The sequence below is a fragment of the Bubalus kerabau genome, chromosome 1 (genome assembly GCF_029407905.1).
Source record: "Bubalus kerabau isolate K-KA32 ecotype Philippines breed swamp buffalo chromosome 1, PCC_UOA_SB_1v2, whole genome shotgun sequence".
In the NCBI taxonomy this organism is placed as follows: domain Eukaryota; kingdom Metazoa; phylum Chordata; class Mammalia; order Artiodactyla; family Bovidae; genus Bubalus; species Bubalus kerabau.
Window position 1 is genome coordinate 117,731,442 of NC_073624.1, and position 25,273 is coordinate 117,756,714.

At 37.1% G+C, this 25,273-nt stretch overlaps 1 protein-coding gene across 1 annotated transcript in view; it reads left to right on the forward strand.

Annotated features, from left to right (window-relative positions):
* The window catches only part of KCNC2 (potassium voltage-gated channel subfamily C member 2), a 250,345-nt gene that overhangs the window by 178,220 nt on the left and 46,852 nt on the right, over positions 1-25,273 (forward strand). The window lies entirely within an intron of this gene.

Consider the following 25,273-nt stretch of genomic DNA (forward strand, 5'->3'; position numbering starts at 1 on the left):
TTATTCACAGTCCAACTCTCACATCCATACATGATCACTGGAAAAACCATAGCCTTGACTAGATGGACCTTTGTCAGCAAAGTAATATCTCTGCTTTTCAATAAATTATCTAGGTTGGTCATAACTTTCCTTCCAAGGAATAAGCGTCTTTTAATTTCATGGCTGCAATCACCATCTGCAGTGATTTTGGAGCCCCCAAAATGAAGTCTGACACTGTTTCCACTGTTTCCCCTCATTAAATCCTTATAATTACCCTATTGGATCAATAGTGTTTTTAACCTCCAATTCACAGATGAGAGATAAACATGCTGCCTAATGCTATATAGCTGATAAGTGTCAAAGACTGGATATAAACCCAGATCCATCAAATAAAAAATCTATTGCTCCATTATTAGGCTAGTTTCTGTTACCATGGAAATTATAGTTCTGTCACTTGGGCCAATCAGGAGTTTAAGAGGAAAGGAAGAGGATGACATTGGTGGCCACAGGGTACATTTGCAACACTTGAGTCAGATTACTGGGGGAGGAGGCAGTTTTCCACTAGCCTATCTTCACGTTCTCATCCCTGGCCCACTCCCAGCCTCTTCCCAGGCTTTGCGTTATTAAACCCAGCAGTAACATACACCCATGGATGGGAATCTATATGGTACGTAGCAGTGTTGCCTTGGGTTTCCCTAAGATTTAATTTGAACGAGTTTAATGTGGACAAATAGAACTAAGGTTATGAGCATCGAAAAGAGAAACCAAATGGTAATTGCCTTGGGTGCTAAAGGTCAGGAACCTCAAAATAATGAAAGCACTAAGAAAAGATTAATTTAAAAAATGTATCATCTTTCTAAATTCCATATATATGCATTAATATACTGTATTGGTGTTTTTCTTTAGAAAGATTGTAACGATGACCGTATATACAAGACAGCAAATGAGACACAGATGTAAAGAACAGAGTTTTGGACTCTGTGGGAAAAGGTGAGGGTGGGATGATTTGAGAGAATAGCATTGAAACATCTATATTACCATATGTGAAATAGATTGCCAGTCCAGGTTCAGTGCATGAGGCAGGGTGCTCAGGGCTGGTGCACTGGGATGACCCTGAGGGATGGGATGGGGAGGGAGGTAGGAGGGGAGTTCAGGAGGGGAGTTCAGGAGGGGAGTTCAGGATGTACCATATGTACACCCATAGCTGATTCATGTCAATGTATGGCAAAAACCAGTACAATATTGTAAAGTAATTAGCCTCCAATTAAAATAAATAAATTAATTTAAAAAAAATAAGAAAAAAGTATCATGTCTTTACACAATTATTAGAGGTTTAGAAATTATTGAAGTGACCAATTGTAGGAACAATTGCTGAGAAAACTGCTGAGGAAAATGATGCTGAGATCACCAATGGATATTACTCTATATACCTAAAATAATAGCCAAAGCATTTATAAATCTAAACCTCTAGAATATTTTCCTTACTAATTGGAAGAGAGGACATGTACTAATGCTAAGGTGAATGTTATAGATGAAAAGTCTTATGATTCTGCCTTAGCTCTCAGGCCTTGGAAAAATCCTGCTATACCTCCAGAGGGCAATGCTACCTTTAGTATGGGGATGCAAACATTAACTAAGTTCAACCGGAGGTTTTTGTGAAGATAAGTGGTTCAGCACTGAACATTCTTTCACATGGCCCTTTTCGTGTAGACCAAGAATGATTTGTTTATGTGTTTTCCTTCTCAAACTTCAAGCTCCATAAGAGTAGAGGTTAACAAAGTTCTTTATTCTTGCATCCCCAGTATGCAGCGAAGAACTTGGTACGAAAGAGTTATTTTGATGATTTCCTTTTTGTTGAATAACTACATGAATAAGTGAGTCTAAAGGTGCTGTTGAACATTAAGAAGCATTGCAAGACAAAATTTTATAGTTACTCAACTCCAATTTATTGGTTGAGCCAGGTACAGCTGTCCCTTGGTATCGGAGAGGAGTTGGTTCAAGGACCCCATGGATACTAAAATCTGTGAATGAGTATATGAAATGGAGTAGTATTAGCACCCCTATCAACCAGTTCTCAGCCTGAGTATTTCAGTCTGTCTCTGGTTGATTCTGAGGTTGAGGACTCCTCGCTGCAGAAGGATGACTTAACTAAATAAACCCAGTTCACTTGAATAGTATTATTAGCTAATGTGGGAAATTTCAGATGTTCATTTTTTTTTCACTTCTTAAACTTCCTCTTATCTTTTATCTTAAATTATATTTTATTGGTAAGCAAATTTACTTTTTAAGGGACTGTATTCTACTTGTTTGAAGGTGAACTAAACATATGTCTTAGCCCTGAATCCTGGTGCTGACTTACTGCCTCCCTGAGCTTGTCTATTACATGACCAAAGGCAGGCTAAGAACCCAATAGATGGATCTGACTTAGTCACATCCATTTTAGTATTTCAAGAGGAGAGCATCAAGATAGTAGAACATAACAAGCAAATGAAGGTAGAAAAACACATCTTATTTCTCGTTTCGGCTAAATTATTTTCATTATCCTTTCATTATGCACGTTTTTCCAAGTCACTTAAACTGCATACTTGACAGATGGTAGGGAATGCAGATGGCTCAACAGCCAGGAGCCATTTATGGCATACTTGGCATAAAATCATGTCTTCTAATGATTACACTTCTCACCTATTGTCCCCTCTACTCTTCCTCCCACTTTACCCAACACGCACACCAACCCAAGCCCTTCCAGGTAGTTTTAGAGCAAAATGATGGCTTCTTGAATTTTGGGGTAGAGAAATTTTATAGTCACTGTTGATATTTCCTACAACCTAAATCTTTTCTAGAATATGAATGGAACATACTACTGGTGGAAAATATTTGTTTAAAAAAGCTGAATTATATTAAAACCATAAATTTTAGAACTAGCATGGGCATGAGTTATGCTCATACCTTCAGCAGAAAAGAAATTTCACTAAGAAATGTGTTGCGTGGGGAAATCAGGTGTTTTGAATCCCAACATAATGTTATTCCATCACAATCACTGCATTAACGACAGGTTTAGATTCATCTTTAATTTTCTAATTTTCTTGTTCTTTGTATTTTGAGATATGAGAATTTGGAAGGCTACTAGATAAGGGATCATAATCAATTGAAATGAATCTATCTTTAGGAGACTAGTGTGAGAGATGAATAATAATGACCTTTTATTGGACCAATAAACTTCTCAGAGACACTATTTGAGAAATCACTCTTAAGCATAGTAAAATATATGTGACTGAAGAGAGTTAATGGAATTTTCAAATATGTCAGCCTCTCTGTAGATGGCAAAATCATAGGCTCTGAACTTGAATGACAAAAGTTTGAATTCTAGCTCAGTCACTCCCTAACTGTAGCAGTATAATTCAAAAAATACTAGAACTAGGATGGTGTCCTATTTTTATGAATTCCTATAGCATTTGGAGAGGTTTAAAATTCTACCATTTTGTGTTTTTAAATGCATGTATATATATTTATATATATGTATTTTATTTATTAGATAGCCAGATAGGTAGATACAGATATAAAATCAACTAGATTATGAACCCCTGGAGAGCAAGATTTCCTTTTCATATAGTATTTGGTAAAGAAGATGTTCCTTAGATACTTTTGAGTGAATTACTTTCTTTCATGTCCACATTTTTCAGCTTTCTTCGTGAACACACTTGAAGTGGTTTAACTCTAGGATACTTCAAGAGAAGTATGAAGCACTCAAAGCAAAAATTAAACAGAGGATTGTAATTAAAGGGGTACATTCCAATTTAGGAACATTAGTGCTTACATTTTCCACTTGGCCCAAGACTATAGTATAGAGGGAATAAAAATGAACTTATTTATTCTTTGAATTTAATGAAGTATTTTATTTACCTTGATGTTTCTGAATTTTTAATTATAGTACAGTGCATTTGTAGTCTATAATATTAAAGAAGGGTAAGAAAAACATTAGAAAATCATGTATTTATTATAATAAAATTTCTTAAAGTCTTAAAATGTTAAATTTAAGTATTTTATACTGATTAACATACATGATAATTAACTCAAGTTGTCAATTTCTTGGTTTATTATTAAATAATAATAATTACACTGAGTGTAATGCTTATGTAAGTCTTCTTAGATTTTATGCATACTACCAGAGTTAGTATTTACATATATCTGTTAAGGTACAAGGGCAGTTAGTTTTAGCCCAATTTTGTAAATGAAGTAAATGAGGTATAGAAATTTTCAGGAAACATTTCAAAGCTTTGTGCCTGGCAAATAGCAGAAGTAGGATTATAGCTCTTATTTTCATGACTTCTGATTTACTATTCTCTTTTGGCTTTAACATGTACCCTTATTAATTTTATCAAATTAACTACAAATAATTACATTCTATACACATTGTCCAGTTAAATGCACCTAGCGTGGTTGTCTCCAAGGACTTTTTATTGTAAACCTTAAAGTTTTAAAATATTTTGCCAATGAATTACTGATACAGTTAACAAACAGAAATTGTGATTGGAGACATCTAAAAGGGTCATGATTTTTTCTTCTTACTGTGAATTAAAACAGCTAACAGAAAACAGCAGTGATACTGTTCTTGGTAAGATGATGCTGACCTTTAGTTATAATTTTTTTGTCTTTACAAAAGATTTTTTTAATATAATATTGCATATTAATTTTTCAAAATTTCTAAAATTAGTAATTTTTTAAGCAAAATAAGACAGATGAACAGAAAAAAAATTTCAATCCTTACTGCCTTTAGATAGCCACTTCTAAATTTTAGCTGTTTAAAGAAATATATATATATATATATATATACACGTACATCTAGATTCATGTATTTCTGAAAGTATAATTTTATCTCTATAGATATATTTTATTTCTCTATGTGAGTACCTCTATCTGTATTGTATTTCCGCACCTATCTCAGGAGGTATATCTGTCTTTGTCTTTCTCTATTTATCTCTGGTTCTATCTCAGCTATATAGATGTCTTTCCATCTCTTTCTGTATATATCTCTATCTCTGGATATAAAAATGAAATATATGCTGTCTTTATATAAACAAAATAGAATCATCCTCAATATTAACTTGCACCCTGATTACTTTTCAGTAAATTTATGAACCTTTTTTTCTTATCATTTAGTATTTTTCCGAAATGCTGTTTTAATTGTTTAGCAAGTAATTCAATATATGAATGCTCCAGGATTTATCTTAATTATCCTTTATTACGTGTAAATTGAGGTAATGTCCATGTTTTTACCATGAAGAGCAGCACCACGAATATTCTCATAGTAAAGTTTTAACACATCAAAGCTTAATTCCTTTGAGTAAGAATCTAAGAGAGTTTCTGGATCAAATAGAATTTACATTTTTAAAGTTTTTTAAAATTTTGGGTTTATTTTATTATTAAATTAATCTTCTGAAATGTTGTATGAATTTATACTCCAACCAGAAAAATAAATATCCCCCAATTTTATAAACATTGGTTCAAATATGCATTTGATTGGCAACAAATATCTTATGGTTTTGAATTTTTTTTTTTATTATTATGAGTGAAGCTAAACATTAAAGAACAGAAAATGGACATCTATATTCTCTGTGAATTCGCTGCTTGTGTTCTTTGACTCATATGTTTAAAAATGTATAATTATAAAAAAGTTTTTTACATATCAAGCATGCTAATCAAGGTCACGTATGTTACAAATGTCATTTTCTTGAGTTGTTTATTGTATTTTCATTTTATGTGTGATATTAACAATCTGAATTGTCCTGCACAGTGGTAGTGACCACTAAATTTTAATTATGGCAGTGTCTACCTACATACCAGGTGATATCCACTCACTCATAGGGGAGAGTCTACACTTATACAGAGTAATCTCTCTACTTTTAGGAAGTTTAAATTCTCATTAAATAGTTTAAATATCAATTATATTTTGGTCAATGACCATTAAAATAAATACAACATGTTGAAATGCAAAGAGCAGAAGACCTGGATAGAATTCTTAACTCTGGTAGTTAAAGGCTGTTTGATATGGGCACATTATTGAACATGTTGAGACTGTTTCATCACCTCTGAAATAGTTAAAACTATACCTGTCTACATTAAGGAATATTGTAAGCCTCAAATGAGGTGTTTATGTAAAAACAATTGGCACAGTGTCTGCTATATTAGTACCACAGCGCTTATTAAATACTGCTGTCTGTCCTTTTCTAGGGTGGGGCTTCCCAGGTGGTGGTAGCAGTAAAGAACCTGCCTGTCAATGCAGGAGACATAGGACATGTGGGTTCGATCCCTGGGTCAGGAGGATCCCCTGGAAGGATGGCAGGGCAACCCACTCCAGTATTCCTGCTTGGAGGATCTCGTGGACAGAGGAGCCTGTCGGGCTATAGTCCATAGGGTCACAGAGAGGCGAACACGATTAAAGCGCCTTTGCATCCATGTCCTTCTTTCATATGTATGTTATGAGTGCTAGTAACATTATTTTCCTGGAGATTAGTTTCTATGATAGAGTTTTATTTTACACAAAACCTGTTCATGATAGTAGGAGGTTCAGTTGTAGGATTCTCACTTCCAATGTCATTCTATCACTTCAGTTCACTTCAGTCAATGAGTCATGTCACACTCTTTGTGACCACATGGACTGCAGCACACCTGGCCTCCCTGTCCATCACCAACTCCTGAGTCCACCCAAACCCATCTCCATTGAGTCAGTGATACCATCCAGCCATCTCATCCTCAGTTGTCCCCTTCTCCTCCTACCCTCAATTTTTCCCAGCATCAGGGTCTTTTCAAATGATTCAACTCTTCACATCAGGTGTCCAAAGTATAGGAGTTTCAGCTTCAACATCAGTCCTACCAAAGAACACACAGGACTGATCTCCTTTAGGATGGACTGGTTGGATTTCCTTGCAGTCCAAGGGACTCTCAAGAGTCTTCTCCAACACCACAGTTCAAAAGTATCAATTCTTCGGCACTCAGCTTTCTTTATAGTCCAACTCTCACATCCATACATGGCAACTGGAAAAACCATAGCCTTGACTAGATGGACCATTGTTGGCAAAGTAATAGCTCTGCTTTTTAATATGCTATCTAGGTTGGTCATAACTTTTCTCCCAAGGAGTAAGCATCTTTATTTTCCTGGCTGCAATCACCATCACCAGTGATTTTGGAGCTCAGAAAAATAAAAAGTCAGCCAGTGTTTCCACTGTTTCCCCATCTATTTCCCATGAAGTGTGGAAAATTCTGAAAGAGATGGGAATACCAGACCACCTGACCTGCCTCTTGAGAAACCTGTATGCAGGTCAGGAAGCAACAGTTAGAACTGGACATGGAACAACAGACTGGTTCCAAATAGGAAAAGGAGTGCATCAAGGCTGTATATTGTGACCCTGCTTATTTAACTTATATGCAGAGTACATCATGAGAAACGCTGGGCTGAAAGAAGCACAAGCTGGAATCGAGATTGCTGGGAGAAATATCAATAACCTCAGATATGCAGATGACACCACCCTTATGGCAGAAAGTGAAGAAGAACTAAAAAGCCTCTTGATGAAAGTGAAAAAGGGGAGTGAAAAAGTTGGCTTAAACTCAATATTCAGAAAACTAAGATCGTGGCATCCGGTCCCATCACTTCATGGGAAATAGATGGGGAAACAGTGGAAACAGTGGCAGACATTTTTTGTGCTCCAAAATCACTGCAGTTGGTGATTGCAGCCATCAAAGTAAAAGATGCTTACTCCTTAGAAGGAAAGTTATGAGCAACCTAGATAGCATATTAAAAAGCAGAGATATTAGCTTGCCAACAAAGGTCCATCTAGTCAAGGCTATGGTTTTTCCAGTGGTCATGTATGGATGCAAGAGTTGGACTGTGAAGAAAGCTGAGCGCCGAAGAATTGATGCTTTTGAACTGTGGTGTTGGAGAAGACTCTTGAGAGTCCCTTGGACTGCAAGGAATTCCAAACAGTCCATCATAAAGGAGATCATTCCTGAGTGTTCTTTGGAAGGACTGATGCTGAGGCTGAAACTCCAATACTTGGCCACCTCATGCAAAGAGTTGACTCATTGGAAAAGACTCTGATGCTGGAAAGGATCGAGGGCAGGAGGAGAAGGGGATGACAGAGGATGAGATTGCTGGATGGCATCACCGACTAGATGGACATGAGTTTGAGTGAACTCCAGGAGTTGGTGATGGACAGGGAGGCCTCAGTTCAGTTCAGTCACTCAGTCATGTCTGACTCTTTGCGACCCCATGAATCGCAGCACGCCAGGCCTCCCTGTCCATCACCATCTCCCAGAGTTCACTCAAACTCACGTCCATCGAGTCCGTGATGCCATCCAGCCATCTCATTCTCTGTCATCACCTTCTCCTCCTGCCCCCGATCCCTCCCAGCATCACAGTCTTTTCCAATGAGTCAACTCTTCGCATGAGGTGACCAAAGTACTGGAGTTTCAGCTTCAGCATCATTGCTTCCAAAGAACACCCAGGACTGATCTTCTTTAAAATGGACTGGTTGTATCTCCTTGCAGTCCAAGGGACTCTCAAGAGTCTTCTCCAACACCACAGTTCAAAAGCATCAATTCTTCGGCACTCAGCTTTCTTCACAGTCCAACTCTCGCATCCATACATGACTATTGGAAAAACCATAGCCTTGACTAGATGGACCTTTGATGGCAATGTAGTGTCTCTGCTTTTCAATATGCTATCTAGGTTGGTCATAACTTTTCTTCCAAGGAGTAAGCGTCTTTTAATTTCATGGCTGCAGTCACCATCTGCAGTGATTTTGGAGCCCCCAAAAATAAAGTCTGACACTGTTTCCACTGTTTCCCCATCTATTTCCCATGAAGTGATGGGACCAGATGCCATGATCTTCGTTTTCTGAATGTTGAGCTTTAAACCAACTTTTTCACTCTCTACTTTAACTTTCCTCAAGAGGCTTTTGAGTTCCTCTTCACTTTCTGCCGTAAGGGTGGTGTCATCTGCATATCTGAGGTTTTTGGTATTTCTCCCGCCAATCTTGATTCCAGCTTGTGCTTCTTCCAGCCCAGCATTTGTCATTGTGTACTATGCATATAAGTTAAATAGCAGGGTGACAATATACAGCTTTGTGTACTCCTTTTCCTATTTGGAACCAGTCTGTTGTTCCATGTCCAGTTCTAACTGTTGCTTCCTGACCTGCATACAGGTTTCTCAAGAGGCAGGTCAGGTGGTCTGGTATTCCCATCTCTTTCATAATTTGCCACAGTTTATTATGATCCACACAGTCAAAGACTTTGGCATAGTCAATAAAGCAGAAATAGATGTTTTTTTCTGGAACTCTCTTGCTTTTTCGATGATCCAGTGGATGTTGGCAATTTGATCTCTGGTTCCTCTGCCTTTTCTAAAACCAGGTTGAACATCTGGAAGTTCATGGTTCACGTATTGCTGAAGCCTGGCTTGGAGAATTTTGAGCATTACTTTACTAGCCTCTGGCATTCTGCAATTCATGGGGTCCCAAAGAGTCGGACATGACTGATCAACTGAATTGAACTGATGGGACCGGAGGCCATGATCTTAGTTTTCTGAATGTTGAGCTTTAAGCCAACTTTTTCACTGTCCTCTTTCACTTTCATCAAGAGGCTCTTTAGTTCTTCCTCACTTTTTGTCATAAGAGTGGTGTCATCTGCATATCTGAGGTTCTTGATATTTCTCCCGGCAATCTTGATTCCAGCTTGTGCTTCTTCCAGCCCAGCATTTCTCATCATGTACTCTGCATGTAAGTTAAATAAGCAGGGTGACAATATACAGCCTTGACGTACTCCTTTTCCTATTTGGAACCAGTCTGTTGTTCCATGTCCAGTTCTAACTGTTGCATCCTGACCTGCAAACAGATTTCTCAAGAGGTAGGTCAGATGGTCTGGTATTCCCTTGTCTTTCAGAATTTTCCACAGTTTAATGTGATCCACACAGTCAAAGAGTTTGGCATAGGCAATAAAGCAGAAATAGATGATATTCTGGAACTCTTTTGCTTTTTCAGTGATCCAGCAGATGTTGGCAATTTGATCTCTGGTTCCTCTGCCTTTTCTAAAACCAAGTTGAACATCTGGAAGTTCACGGTTCATGTATTGCTGAAGCCTGGCTTCGAGAATTTTGGTCATTACTAGCGTGTGAGATGAGTGCAATTGTGTGGTAGTTTGAGCATTCTTTAGCATTGCCTTCCTTTGGGATTGGAATGAAAACTGACCTTTTCCAGTCCTGTGGCCACTGCTAAGTTTTCTAAATTTGCTGGCATATTGAGTGCAGCACTTTTACAGCATCATCTTTCAGGGTTTGAAATAGCTCAACTGGAATTCCGTCACCTCCACAAGCTTTGTTTTTAGTGATACTTCCAAAGGCCCATTGATTTCACATTCCAGGATGTCTGGCTCTAGGTGAGTAATCACACCATCATGATTATCTGGGTCATGAAGATGTTTTTTGTACAGTTCTTCTATGTATTCTTGCCACATCTTCTTAATATCTTCTGCTTCTTTTAGGTGCATACCATTTCTGTCCTTTATTGAGCCCATCTTTGCATGAAGTGTTCCCCTGGTATCTCTAATTTTCTTGAAGAGATGTCTAGTCTTTCCCATTCTATTGTTTTCTTCTATTTCTTTGCATTGATCACTCATAAGACTTTCTTATCTCTCCTTTCTATTCTTTGGAACTCTGCATTCAAATGAGTATATCTTTCCTTTTCTCCTTTGCTTTTTGTTTCTCTTCTTTTCACAGCTATTTGTAAGGCCTCCTCAGGTAGCCATTTTGCCTTTTTGTATTTCTTTTTCTTGGGGATGGTATTGATCCCTGTCTCCTGTACAATGTCATGAACCTCCGTTCATAGTTCATCAGGCAGTCTGTCTATCAGATCTAGTCCTTTAAATCTATTTCTCACTTCCACTGTGTAATCATAAGGGATTTGATTTAGGTCATACCTGAATGGTCTAGTGGTTTTCTCCACTTTCTTCAGTTTCAGTCTGAATTTGGCAATAAGGAGTTAATGATCCAAGCCACAGTCAGCTCTGGTCTTGTTTTTGTTGACTGTATAGAGCTTCTCCATCTTTGGCTACAAAGAATATAATCAATCTGATTTCGATGTTGACCATCTGGTGATGTCCATGTGTAGAGTCTTCTCTTATGTTGTTGGAAGAGGGTGTTCACTGTGACCAGTGTGTTCTCTTGGCAGAACTCTCTTAACCTTTGCCCTGCTTCATTCTGTACTCCAAGGCCATGTTTGCCTGTTACTCCAGATGTTTCTTGACTTCCTACTTTTGCATTCCACTCCCCTATAATGAAAAGGACATCTTTTTTGAGTGTTAGTTCTAGAAGGTCTTGTAGGTCTTCATAGAACTGTTCAACTTCAGCTTCTTCAGCATTACTGGTCAGGGCATAGACTTGGATTGCTGTGATATTGAATGTTTTGCCTTAGAAACCAACAGAGATCATTCTGTCATTTTTGAGATTGCATCCAAGTACTGCCTTTCAGACTTTTTTGTTGACTTTGATGGCTACTCCATTTCTTCTAAGGGATTCCTGCCCAAAATAGTAGATATAATGGTCAGCTGAGTTAAATTCACCTATTCAGTCCATCTTAGTTTGCTGATTCCTGGAATGTTGATGTTCACTCTTATTATCTCCTGTTTGACCATTTCCAATTTGCCTTAATTCATGAACCTAACATTCCAGGTTCCTATGCAATATTGCTCTTTACAGCATCAGACCTTGTTTCTATCACCATTCCCATCCACAACTGGGTGTTGTTTCTGCTTTGGTTCCATCCCTTCATTCTTTCTGGAGTTATTTCTCCACTGATCTCCAATAGTATATTGGGCACCTACTGACCTGGGGAGTTCCCCTTTCAGTATCCTATCACTTTGCCTTTTCATACCATTCATGGGGTTCTCAAGTCAAGAACACTGAAGTGGTTTGCCATTGCCTTCTTCAGTGGACCACATTCTGTCAGACCTCTGCACCATGACCCATCCATCTTGTGTGGCCCCACATGGCAGGGCTTAGTTTCATTGAGTTAGACAAGGCTGTGGTCCCTGTGATCAGATTGGCTAGCTGTCTGTAATTATGGTTTCAGTCTGTCTGCCCTCTGATGCCCTCTTTCAGTGCCTACCATCATACTTGGGTTTCTCTTACCTTGGACGTAGGGTATCTCTTCACGGCTGCTCAGCAAAGTGCAGCTGCTGCCCCTGACCTAGGATGTGGGGTAGCTCCTCTTGGCCATGCTTGTGCACCGTCGCATAACTTTAAGTAAAATTATTATTACAGGCCTTCTGATGAATCATTAATTTCCAGGATTTAAACTTCCCTAAGGTAGTTTCTTACTCCTGAGAAGTAATACCTTGTGTTTATATAGCACTTTTCAAAATTGTCAGCAAACAGTGTTTTAATTAATCTTCACACCACTGAGGTAATAATAAGAAATAAGTATTATTGTTTGTCTTTCACACATTCTGAAAGTACTTAGCAGAAAAGCAACTTATTTAAGCTTGAGCAGAAATTAAGTGGTTCTCAAGAGATTCTGTGGAAATGCATACTTCTAGGAAATTGAAATAAATTTTTAGTTTGGTAACATAATCATTTTGAAGATGCTTAGTATGAGTAGGAACCAGTAAAAAGGTCCAGTCCATATTGTGTTGGCTTTGGGTCCAGCACACGCTTATAGGTACCAAACAATTAGATCAGAGGATGTCTGCTAATGGGCTTCCCAGATGGCTCGGTGGTAGACAGTCTGCCTATAATGCAGGAGTCACAGGAGATGTGGGTTGAATCCCTGGGTCAGGAAGATACCCTGAAGGAGGAAATAGCAACCCGCTCTAGTACTCTTGCCTGAAAAATACCACAGACAGAGGACCAAGGAAGACTACAGTCTAAAGGATTGCAAAGAGTAGGACACGACTGAGTGATGGAGTACACAATACACACACACACACACACCCCACACACATACACACCCCACACACCCCCACACACACAGCCACACAACCCCCCCCCCACATACGTCTGCTAATATGGATTGTATTTGTTTTTCTAAACTTAGAAGTTATGTGTCATGATTTTCAATTTGTGTGTGTTTCCACTGAGGCATTTATGTTTCTCTCTTCTTAGGTATAAATAGTTCTCATAGTCTCAAGCTATTATATAGGCATAACTTCATTACCTTCCATTTTTATTGCTAGAGTTTTCCAGAATAGCTGAGGAAATTTATTACAAGAAGTGAATCAGGCTGTGTGTAGATAAAATAGTTAGCAAACTATCCCCAGCAACCAAATTACTACAAAAGCTGTAAATCTATAGAACAAAAGTATTTTGAGGTTGGTCAAGTCAGTCTTAGGTCTCATTATTATACTTTATTGTCTCTATAAAGCTTGTCTTCTACTAGAGTCTTCTAAGGTTAAAATAAATGTTTAAAAAGTAGCAATTTGGAAGAAGAGAAAAGAATAAGCACTGTTAGATGGTGCTTCTATTTTATTCCAATAGAAACACAGTGATATAAACAAAATATAAATTACCTGGGAATTGGATGTGGCAGAATACATTGATTATTCAAATCTGTTGACATACCAGAGTGCTGCTGCGAAAAGAAACTCTCTGTGAGGGGATTTGGTTTAGTTTGAGTGCTGTACCAGGACGTTTAAAGATTATTGGGAAAAAGTTGTTAAAGATACTACTCTTCTAATAGAATGGATACTGAAGACATAATGTGTAGAGTTATAGGGAGGCTATAGAATATAATTACACACAATAGAAAGTCATTTCTGAAACCACTAATTTTACTCTATGCTAGCATATCTTCTTTCTGGGAGGAATTTACCATAAGAAGATTAAGAAGCCATAAATGATCCATCAGTTTTTGTCAATTAATGTGACTTCTGATTAATGCTCAGCTCTGTACTTTGTACTGAGGGTTGTGCCATCATGATCAAATACAAACTCAAAACAACTATCTAGGAATGAAATTCTAGTATAGGCATATTACAGTCGTGTGTGTGTGTGTGTGTGTGTGGCAGAGAGAGGTGACTGGTGTGTAACCAGAGGAGAGAGGGTTAGAGAAAGGTAGTGTGTGCTAAAGGGGCCAGGGAAAGCTTCAGTGTAGAACTATTCCTCACGTTTGTTTACCTTGAAAAACAAAAGAGCCAGTTATTTTACCAGCAAAATAAATTTATTTGGGAAGATCAGAGAAATTTGCAATTTGGGTCATCCAAACTGTGGCAAACTATAGCAAGTCCGAGGAGACAAATGGGAGGCTAGCCTTTAGTGGGTATCAGGAGGAAATTCGGAAGCGGTGGCGGCTCTTCATTGGCTGCAGGCGGTGGGCCGCTTGTTGCCAGGTCAGGAGGGAATCTTTCTTCCTGCCGTAGTATATGACCCATGGTGAGAGCTCCTCCTTAGAGCTTCCCAACTTTAATTATGTTTTCTTCTAGTTTTATTGAAATATAATCGACATACAGCACTGTTCAAGTTTAAGGTATACAGCCCAGTGATTTGACTCAACATACACATGAAATGGTCACCACAATTATAAAGTGAACATCCATCATTTAAATAGATAACAGCATTCAAGAAATAGAAAAATATTTTGATGAAAACTCTTGGGATTTACTGTCTTAACAACTTTCATATATAACATACAGCTATGTTAATTATCATGTTGTACATCATTTATCATGTTGTACATCAGAGAGCATATTCAAAAGCAGAGACATTACTTTGCCAACAAAGGTCCGTCTAGTCAAGGCTATGGTTTTTCCTGTGGTCATGTATGGATGTGAGAGTTGGACTGTGAAGAAGGCTGAGCGCCGAAGAATTGATGCTTTTGAACTGTGGTGTTGGAGAAGACTCTTGAGAGTCCCTTGGACTGCAAGGAGATCCAACCAGTCCATTCTGAAGGAGATCAGCCCTGGGATTTCTTTGGAAGGAATGATGCTAAAGCTGAGACTCCAGTACTTTGGCCACCTCATGCGAAGAGTTGACTCATTGGAAAAGACTCTGATGCTGGGAGGGATTGTGGGCAGGAGGAGAAGGGGACGACAGAGGATGAGCTGGCTGGATGGCATTGCTGACTGGATGGACGTGAGTCTGAGTGAACTCCGGGAGTTGGTGATGGACAGGGAGGCCTGGCGTGCTGCGATTCATGGGGTCGCAGAGAGTCGGACACGACTGAGCGACTGATCTGATCTGACATCAGATTTTTAGTACTAATTTATAACTGAAAGCTTATACCTTTTGACCACCTTCATCCAACTCCTCTTTCACCCCTCCCTCTACCTGCCTATGGTAACCACGTATTTGACCTCTCTTTCCATGAGTTTTTTTGAAGTATTAATTAATCCTACAGCAATATGTTAGTTTCTGGTACATACTGATTTCATATACTATATGTTTCAAAATGATCACTGAGATGTCTAGTTATCATCTGTCACCATACAAAGATACACAATTGTTGACTATATTCCCCACAATATACATTTCACGTATATGACTCATTTATTTTATAACTGAAAATTGTACCGTTAATCTCCCTCACCTGTTTCTCTCTTCCCCCACCCCCTCTCCTTTAGTAACTATCTGTTTTTCCTCTGTATCGATGGCTTTGGTTTTGCTTAGTTATGTTTGTTTGTTTTTAAATTAGGTTTCCTGTATTTATTTTTTTTAAGTAATTCCTCAAGGATAATCATATCTTAAAATTTGATCTGTTATGTGTCACTTAGTACAATTCTAGCCCAGTACAACATTTCCATTTATAGAGATGTTTATATGTATTGGAAAATGCCTTTTGTGTTTATTGTAAAGCTGAAGCACAAATGTTGAACTGAACTGTGTTCTCTTTATACATGGCTAGCCGGTTTATATCAAAAGACAGCTTGAGTAGTTTCTCAGTGTTTTGCATTTTCTTCTGTTTTATCACAGTGAGTGAAGCTTGTGCATGATAGTGAATACAATCATTTCCTCGCTCACATGTTCCAAACAAGACGTTTTAATCCTCAATCTTGGTGCACAAATGCCACTGATAAAAGATTGCTTGCATAGTTCATCTACTTGTCTTAGCATGTTATTTAATTACTTTTTCTGCATTCTTGATTTTTAAAAATTATCTTCAATTAAATTCTCAAGTTATTTTGGAGGAGTAATTCATTGCCAACAGAACTGATCACAAGGTAGAGCAAGAAAACAAGAACAAAAGCAGTATATGTTGAAATTAAAACAAGAAATTTTTTGTGTAAAATTAGACTGTGTAAAATTAAGCTCATTTATTCCTTTTTATTCTCACTGCTGATAAAATGTGAAAAGTCTTCAGAGACAAAAATAAGACAACACATTGTCCCCCACTAAAAGAACGGCATCCACAAAGGAAACACTTTATTTCAAAGAGGGGTGCTATACTTTCCCCCTCTCTCTGTATCTAAAATGATAAAAATATGATAGACAATTATCTTAACTTTTGGTTATTTGGTTATTTTATATTGAGAAACTGAGTAAGAGCTGTTAAATTCAGTAGACTTTTATATGCTTATATTTATTCCAGATTTTGATGTTCAGTAAGTGAGTTTTTATTTTATTTTTGTTTAGAATTCTGGCCTTGTACAGAGACTGCATATTTTTATGATGCATGATAAGATTTACCTTGCAGTTAGTTATGGTGATCAAATAGCTTATAAGCATATACACCATCATACAAACATACCTATTTTAAACACAGAGATATATTAGCAAAGGGGCTGAGTACGTATTTATTCATTTAGTCATTCATTTAGTCAACAAAGTATTCCATGATATGTATTACATGCCTACTATACTAAATACACTATTCTTAAGATCTTGGGACCTTAGGTTGTTTTTCACAGTTGAACTTTTTTTTTTTTTTTTTTTAGTATTCAAAGTTTACATATAGTCTTTCCACTCAAGAATGAAGAAAATTGTATTCCTTAAGGTAGTTCACTGGAGAACTTCTGGGGAATCATGGATTAAATTATAGTTCTAAAGCATTTGGTAATTTATCCTTAGGAAAGATCAAGCCTTTGATCGTTATTCATGTTTAACAGTGGCAGAGGCACAGACCATAAATATGGCTTAACATATTCCTATATACTGTTACCACAATACCAAAAACATTTTGTAAGTTGCATACACGATTTGGTGGTATATTCTAAGATCTATGTGAAACATGTAATTTAATTTCTCTGACCTCCTAGTCTAATTTCAGCTTCTCATGGTAAAACATGAAGCTTTTGTGTTTAGTACATATTTATCTTAGTGATGTAAGAATATACACATAAAATTCTCTATGCTCTTACATTAAACTTGGATATAGATGTGTGCTCAGTCATTTCAATCGTGTCCAACTCTTTGTGACCCCATGGACCACAGCCCACCAGGCTCTTCTGTCCATTCTTGCTGGGGTTTTCCCAGCAAGAATATTGGAATGGGTTGCCATGCCCTCCTCCAGGAAATCTTCCCAACCCAGGGATCAAACCCATGTCTCCTGCATCTCATGCATTGCAGACAGATTCTTTACCTGCTGAGCCACTGGGGAAGCCCTTGGGTATAGATAGAATCTAGAGAAATTTATGCTACCATTGCTTAAATAGTCTCTAGTCATACCCAAATTGATTGACTTGTAGTATTAAAAAAGGCTGTTGAAACTCCAGTATCTCAGGGATATAAATTATGTTTAAAACTATCCTCACTAATATCTTTAAGGCATTCCTTTTGCCTACCAGATTTATTCTCCTAGTTAAAACAGAAGCTGACTAACTAGATTGGAATCCCAGCCTTGCCTAGGTGAACTCGCACGAGTTAATGTCTGTATGTTTCACTTCATTTATAGAAAGAAGGATTTCTCTGAGGATTACAGGATTCGGCACATGTATAGAACATTTATGAAAACATGCTGGTTTTGTAATAAGAACTCTCAATATGTGTTGGCTATTATGATGATGAAGACTGTACTGAAGGCAATTGCAACTACCATTCAACAACTCTTTCTGTATTCTTGAGTATCACACTTTCTTTAAAGTCATTACAATGACAGAATATAAATTTATGTGGAAATGTCAAATTGAATGTTCAGACACATAAGTGTGAGCAATGGCAGGAGTTAAACTCCTTTATACTTATATATCCTAAAAACCGAAGTTATTATAAAGTGTACTCCAACCAGTTTGGTCTCCCAGTACCACTCTGGCTTTGTGAGCCTGTGAAGGAACACACCCAGCATTCTGGAATCTTCATTCAGACTACTTCTTCCTAGCACTTATTCACAGCTTATGGTTTCTTATTCTTGACCATTCTGCCTAATGAATATTCTATATGAGCTGCCTGAGATGGGCTGAATGTGTTATATTTTATTAAACATAGTCACACAGAAATGGAAGAAAGAACACAGAGCATGAAGACAAGTGACAAGAACAAGACAGCTGGAGAACCTGAGTTCTGAGGTAGAAAAGGAAGGTAATAATAAGAGTAGACTCTCCTTATGACTCAGAGGAGAACATATGGTATCTTTCTGCAGCACCAGCCTCCTAGCCTGGACACTATGTACTCTGCCCTTCAATATCCTGCTTGCCATCCTCCTTTCCTGTCAGAAGTGCCAGAGGGAGTGGAGGTTAAACTCATTTGCCCCTTTCCTTGTAAATTTTTGTAATATGTTTGGGAGTTCTTACCTTGTCATTACTTAGATAGTCTAACAAAGGATATTGCCTATATAAACCTAGACTTCCCTTCCAGGAGTCTAATGGTTGCTATATTTATTTTAAGATAGTTGACAGGTCCATGGTTACAAATTAAGGTATATCTTGGAATCCTTTAGAAGAGAGGAAATTTTTGCCATTCAAACTTAAAATGGACTAACAATAAAAGAACAAATGAGTACTGCCAACAAGTTGATTTGCATCAGAAACTTTACCTTGTTTTCTCAAAGTTACTTGGAGCCGTGGAATATCCAATTAGGAAACAGATTTGGCCAGACAGCATGTGATGAGATATTACTAAAATGACCCTGTATGGAAAGTAATTATTGTATGAGTCATTCAGATCCATGAAAACAGGAGTTTATTAAGTCTTAGGAAATTGACTGATTTTAATGAGGTTTATCATGTAGACATGGTTGCATTTTTGTTTAAATAATAAGGAGAAAAGTGATTTTTTCTCAGCAAATACTAATGAAACTAGCACTGGTATTAACAAGCTGCACTACTGATGTAATAGATCTACTATTAAAAGTTGGTGAAACTATGAATTGACATGTTTTCTTCATTGATTAGGTTAAATTTGCAACTATTTCAAACCAGAAAATATCTTACTCTTAAGCTTTATTGAAACTCAATAATGCTTTAATATATTTAATTTGGTAGAGTGAAATAGATATATTTAGCTACAGAATAAGATATTAAAATACATAGCAAGTCAACAATTTTCATGCTGAAACTACAGTAATGTGCATTGGGATTATTGAAATGAATAAGTTTCAAGAGTCTCACATTCTGGAGGTGAATCATAACATAAGTTTAGAAATTTATACCTAATTATAATTCTACCATTTATTGTGGCTTCCCCAATGGTTCAGTGGTTAAGAATCCCCCTGCAATGCAAGAGACATAGGAGATGTGGGTTCGATCCCTGGATTGGGAAGATTTCCAGGAGCATGAAATGGCAACCCACTCCAGTATTCTTATGGGGAAAATCCCATGGACAGACAAGCCTGGTGGACTGTAGTCCATAGGATCACAAAGAGTCACACTCATTTATTATATAAAAGGATAAGTTGATTGAAAACTCTAGGCATATAGAAAGGCTCTGTCAGTGTTCTAGAATTCTGTGTCCAGAGAAAGTTCTGGCATTGCTTATGCATTTTGATATTTTTACATCTGGTCTAAGTTGGTGGGAACTAAAATGTCTCAGTGTGTTTCGGGCCTTCATTTAGCATCTCTACCTGAAAGCACTTTACCAGTAGTTTGATTGTTAGGAAACATTGCTGTTGTTTTTATAATGAGCATGTCACTTGCAAATGTTAAATAGAAGAGTAATCTTTAAGGTAAATTTTGATAGGAGTTAATTTATTTATATCCATTCTAACAGATGCTTGTAAAAATATGAGGAAAAATCTTGTATTTTACCTCTTCCTAGGTATACTTCCTAAGTTATGAATATGAGTAATGGTATACAGTTTATTTTATTTAAAGCATGAATGCAACCATAATTTCATAATTTTTTAACATTTAGGTCAAAACTCTAACGTTTTAGAAACTAATAATGTAATGATAGCTGTCATCCGCCTTCCACCCAACCCAAGAGATTCAAGACTAGCTATGTGTTTTCTTTCTAAAGAGGTTTCCATTAATTCCTTTTCAGTCTTCAGATTAGAAAATGTATGTATTGAGGAATCTTTGTGTTTTGTTCTCCCGAGACTTGGATTTAATGTTTAGAGACATTCATTTTTTCCTACAAAGAGGTTAAGAAGATTATTCAGATCCTGAAAGGGTGTATTCTTCTGAAGGAATAATGAGAGGAGGAATCATAGCACGTCTTGACTGGAACAGTTTAACTACCAACATTGGCCTGGTGGGATGGGGCTTCGGATAAATAGATAAAACAAAATTAAATAACAACAACAACAACAAAAAACAACCCAACATGCGGTTAGTTCACACTTTAGTAGAGTTATAAAGTATAGATCTGATTCTATCATTGTTTTGCATAGACCTTCAATATTATTTTGGGCTTAGAGTTTAGTGTCTGTAGATTAAATTCAGATCCCTAAATTATTTCCTTTTTGTCTGAGCTTTCTAGACTCACATTCATCTACTCCTCCATATAAAACTGTTGCTCAACAATACTGCATATCTTGTTTTCTAATGTTTCTGTTCCTTCTCTCTCTTGATTTAGGAACACCTTTCTGTCCTTCAGTGAGCTGAACTTTGGTTGAAGTGAGTTCTCCTGTCCTCCTGAGTTAGATAGGCCTCTTTCTTCTGTAGGCAAACTGTTTCTCAAACACAATACTTATTAAACCTTTACAGTAAGTATTACTTTACTAATCTCATTTATTTAGCACTTCAGTCTCTTTGAGGTCAGGGAATATATCATATATATCTCTGTGGTGTCAGTATCTCATGTCTGATGTTTGCAACATTGTAAGTGATGATGACTGCAGCCATGAAATTAAAGCATGCTTGCTCCTTGGAAGGAAAGTTATGACAAATCTAGACAGCATATAAGAAACCAAAGACATTACTTGGCTGACAAAGGTTCGTATAGTCAAAGCTATGGGTTTTCCAGTTGTCATATACAGATATGAGAGCTGAACCCTAAAGACGGCTGAGTGCTCGAGAATTGATGCTTTTGAACAGTAGTGCTGGAGAAGACACTTGAGAGTCCCTTGGATAGCAAGGAGATCAAACCAGTCAATCCTAAAGGAAGTCAACCCTGAATATTCATTGGAAGGACTGATGCTGGAGCTCCAATATTTTGGCTACCTGATAAGAAGAGTGGACTTACTGGAAAAGACCCTGATTAAAGGCAAAAGGAGAAGAGAGTGGCAGAGATAAATGGTTAGATAGCATCACTGACTCAATGGATGTGAATTTGAGCAAACTCCTGGAGATAGTGAAGGGATGCCTGGCGTGCTGCAGTCCATGGAGTTGCAAAGAGGTGGACATGACTTAGGGACTCAACAACAATTATGTGAAATTGACAAATGGAAAAGTCACTTGCCCAGAATATTTAGGAGGAACTCCAGTATAAAATATGAACTTTGATTAGGTTAATTGTATCTATTTTAACTTGGATTCATTGAATTAAAAATTGTCAATTTAGAAACATAGCAATCAGTTCAGTTCAGTTCAGTCACTCAGTTGTGTCCAACTCTGCAACCCCATGAATCACAGCACGCCAGGCCTCCCTGTCCATGACCATCTCCTGGAGTTCACTCAAATTCATGTCCATCGAGTTGGTGATGCCATTCAGCCATCTCATCCTCTGTCGTCCCCTTCTCCTCCTGCCCACAATCCCTCCCAACATCAGAGTCTTTTCCAATGAGTCAACTCTTCGCATGAGGTGGCCAAAGTACTGGAGTTTCAGCTTTAGCATCAGTCCTTCCAATGAACACCCAGGACTGGTCTCCTTTAGAATCAACTAGTTGGATCTCCTTGAAGTCCAAGGGAATCTCAAGAGTCTTCTCCAACACCACAGTTCAAAAGCATCAATTCTTTGACGCTCAGCTGTCTTCACAGTCCAACTCTCACATCCATAAATGACCACAGGAAAAACCATAGCCTTGACTAGACGGACCTTTGTTGACAAAGTAATGTCTCTGCTTTTCAATATGCTATCTAGGTTGGTCATAACTTTTCTTCCAAGGAGTATGCGTGTTTTAATTTCATGGCTGCAATCACCATCTGCAGTGATTTTGAAGCCCAAAAAAATAAAGTCTGACACTGTTTCCACTCTTTCCCCATTTCCCATGAAGTGATGGGACCAGATGCCATGATCTTAGTTTTTTGAATGTTGAACTTTAAGCCAACTTTTTCACTCTCCTCTTTCACTTTCATCAAGAGGCTTTTTAGTTCCTCTTCACTTTCTGCTGTAAGGGTGGTGTCATCTGCATATCTGAGGTTATTGATATTTCTCCCAGCAGTCTTGATTCCAGCTTGTGCTTCTTCCAGCCCAGTGTTTCTCATGAAACATAGCAATATATTAGGATAATAACTAGTTAGATCTAGTAGCCCATATATTTCTATGCTCTCTAGAATTTTAAATGATTCCCATGGTTTATTTAATAGAGGCATTTGAAATCATCTATTTTTGTATTTTATATTCTTCCTTCTTTAAAGAGATATCTTAGTTGCACTTAGCTTATATGCATAATTCACAGTCTCCTAAATTTAGGTGCAAGCTTTCTAATTGTGAAAAATATTTCAAGCAAAGAAACAAGCAAAATACTCAAAATACGACCATCTGTATCTACCTGAAGCTAATGTAAGATTACAACTACTGATGGAAAATTTCTACTAAACATACTAACAACACTCTGTTAAGGTGCCATTGTGAAACAAGTTTAATTTTGCATTGGCAGGCAGATTCTTTAGCACTGAGCCGCGAGGGAAGCCCCAAAACAAGTTTAATTTTGTGAAACTCTTACCTGTCTAAGGAAGTGATACAAAATTTGAGAGTGGATTTCAGAAATTTATATAGAAATATTCCTTTGACTTTGCAAGCTTTTTAAAAATGTATTTCCTACCTTCAGTCAAAAGGTTTTTTTGGCAGAATTCAGCCAGCCAAGAACTTGCTTTAAAAGTATGCTTATTTTAAAAATAGAAATATTGTTATTACCAAATGATAATATTTGTTTCAGAGAAGCTCAAAAGTTGTACAGATATTGTGTGCTTAGACTGAATAATCAATGATATGGCAGTAACTCTTTTATGATGATAGAATGTCAGGTCAAAACAGATAAACAACCTGTGCAGAGTTATGAAATCAGGGAATGAGCTTTAGAATTCTCAGCTCAGTTTGCTGCAATTTGGATCATATTTGTTTTCCTTTGATATAAATAGGCATTTTTTGTAAGGAGGGGTATATTTCTATTTCTTTGAATGGGCACCATTCTGCCCACTGCAGTTGAAACTGTCTTATCAGGGAGATCCTAAATCCTGAATAGTCTACAAGTTATATTTATTTGGCAATTTTGACAGATTTGTGTCTTAAAATCATGTCAGATCAAAGCCATTTCAAGATCTTTGGTTCAAAAAGCTTTACTGAAATAGCATTAAAGGTCTGATTGAAACTGACAAGCGAAAGAACATTGCAAGTTAAGGTTGTCATTCCCAGGCATTCAGCAAGTTCCAGAGAAATTTTTGAGCTCTGTAAGAGAGTTCCTGAAAAGCTAATAATAAAATGACCTATTGTATATAGGACTTACTTGACTTGTCTGTGGGTTTTCTCTTTTAAATATCCTGACATTTCATATCTTTGGCTTTCCCAGATGTTATCCTTCTATTTTTAAGACTTCAGCTATTCAGGGAGATTGAGCCTCTGTAACACACACATTTAAATAATAGGACTTCCTGAAAGATCTCAGGAAGGATCTTCTTGAAGAATATATTTATGAAGTACTTTTTTATAATTACAGAAGAATAAATTTCCTTTTTACCATTATTAGGCTATTTTCCATAAATATAATTTTAAATCATCTATGTTGAATTTATTTATAGTAATTAGCATAATTTTAAGCCTTAACTGAATCAAATTAGATATCACATTGTCTTGCCACAGTGCTCACAAATGTCAGTCACTTCACTTCTTCTCTCTTTTGATGACATGATGTTTAATAACGGCTGTGAAAAGTCAAGTAACAGAGGCATTAATAGAAAGATAGAAGTCAATGTAATTTTGCAGCTAGCTCCATGACATTAATTCTATATCAGCAATGCTGCACATATCAAATTGACAGTATTTTAAGAAATACCCCTACTGAGCTTTCATTTGAAAGATATTTATATAAATATCATCTCTGTATCTGGCATTCTATTAACCAGCACTTAAGCTCACTCTCACTTGGATGGAGGGTTATTTGTTTCTATGGTGCCAGCTCTGGGGAATTGGTATATTCTGAAGTGTTTACTGAAGGATAAAAGAAATTTATTTGGTGGGGTATGCTTTTTAAGAAGCATAGTTCATTATTTTCTAATTATTTGAAAACATAATATGCATAAAGTACAGAGGATAACTCCCCAAAAGTCATGAAGCTAACCATTTAAGGTAACGAAGAATGTGTTGGGTTTCCTTTTGAAGTGTTTATGTAAAAACATAAATTTTAAAAAGTGTGCAGATATTTTTAGGATACTCCCATATTCATAAACCTGGTATGTCTAAGTAGAAGTGGGGAGATAAAGCATAATATTTATTAAGTACCTCCTCAATAAATGCTCAGGACTATGACTTAGGTTCTGCAACTCGTGCTGCCTGTGTTGCCTCCTGTCATGTGGTATACGCTGGGAATCTGAAATCGCTTCTTTCAGTTCCTTAAATCCTGGGACCTGATGAAGCATGGTAGTGTTTTTGGAAATTAGTCTGTCCAAAGCTATTGTTGATTTAAATTACTTTCAAGACATCTTTTATGCCAGAAGAGACCCTGGCATTATGCAATGCCTTTTACGTAGATCAGGTAATTCTGGAGATCAAATAGTAATTAGGTAGAGTTTTATTATCTCTCTGCTTAAAGTGGGACACTAATGGCCAGAGTTGCACAGATAGTAAATGGTG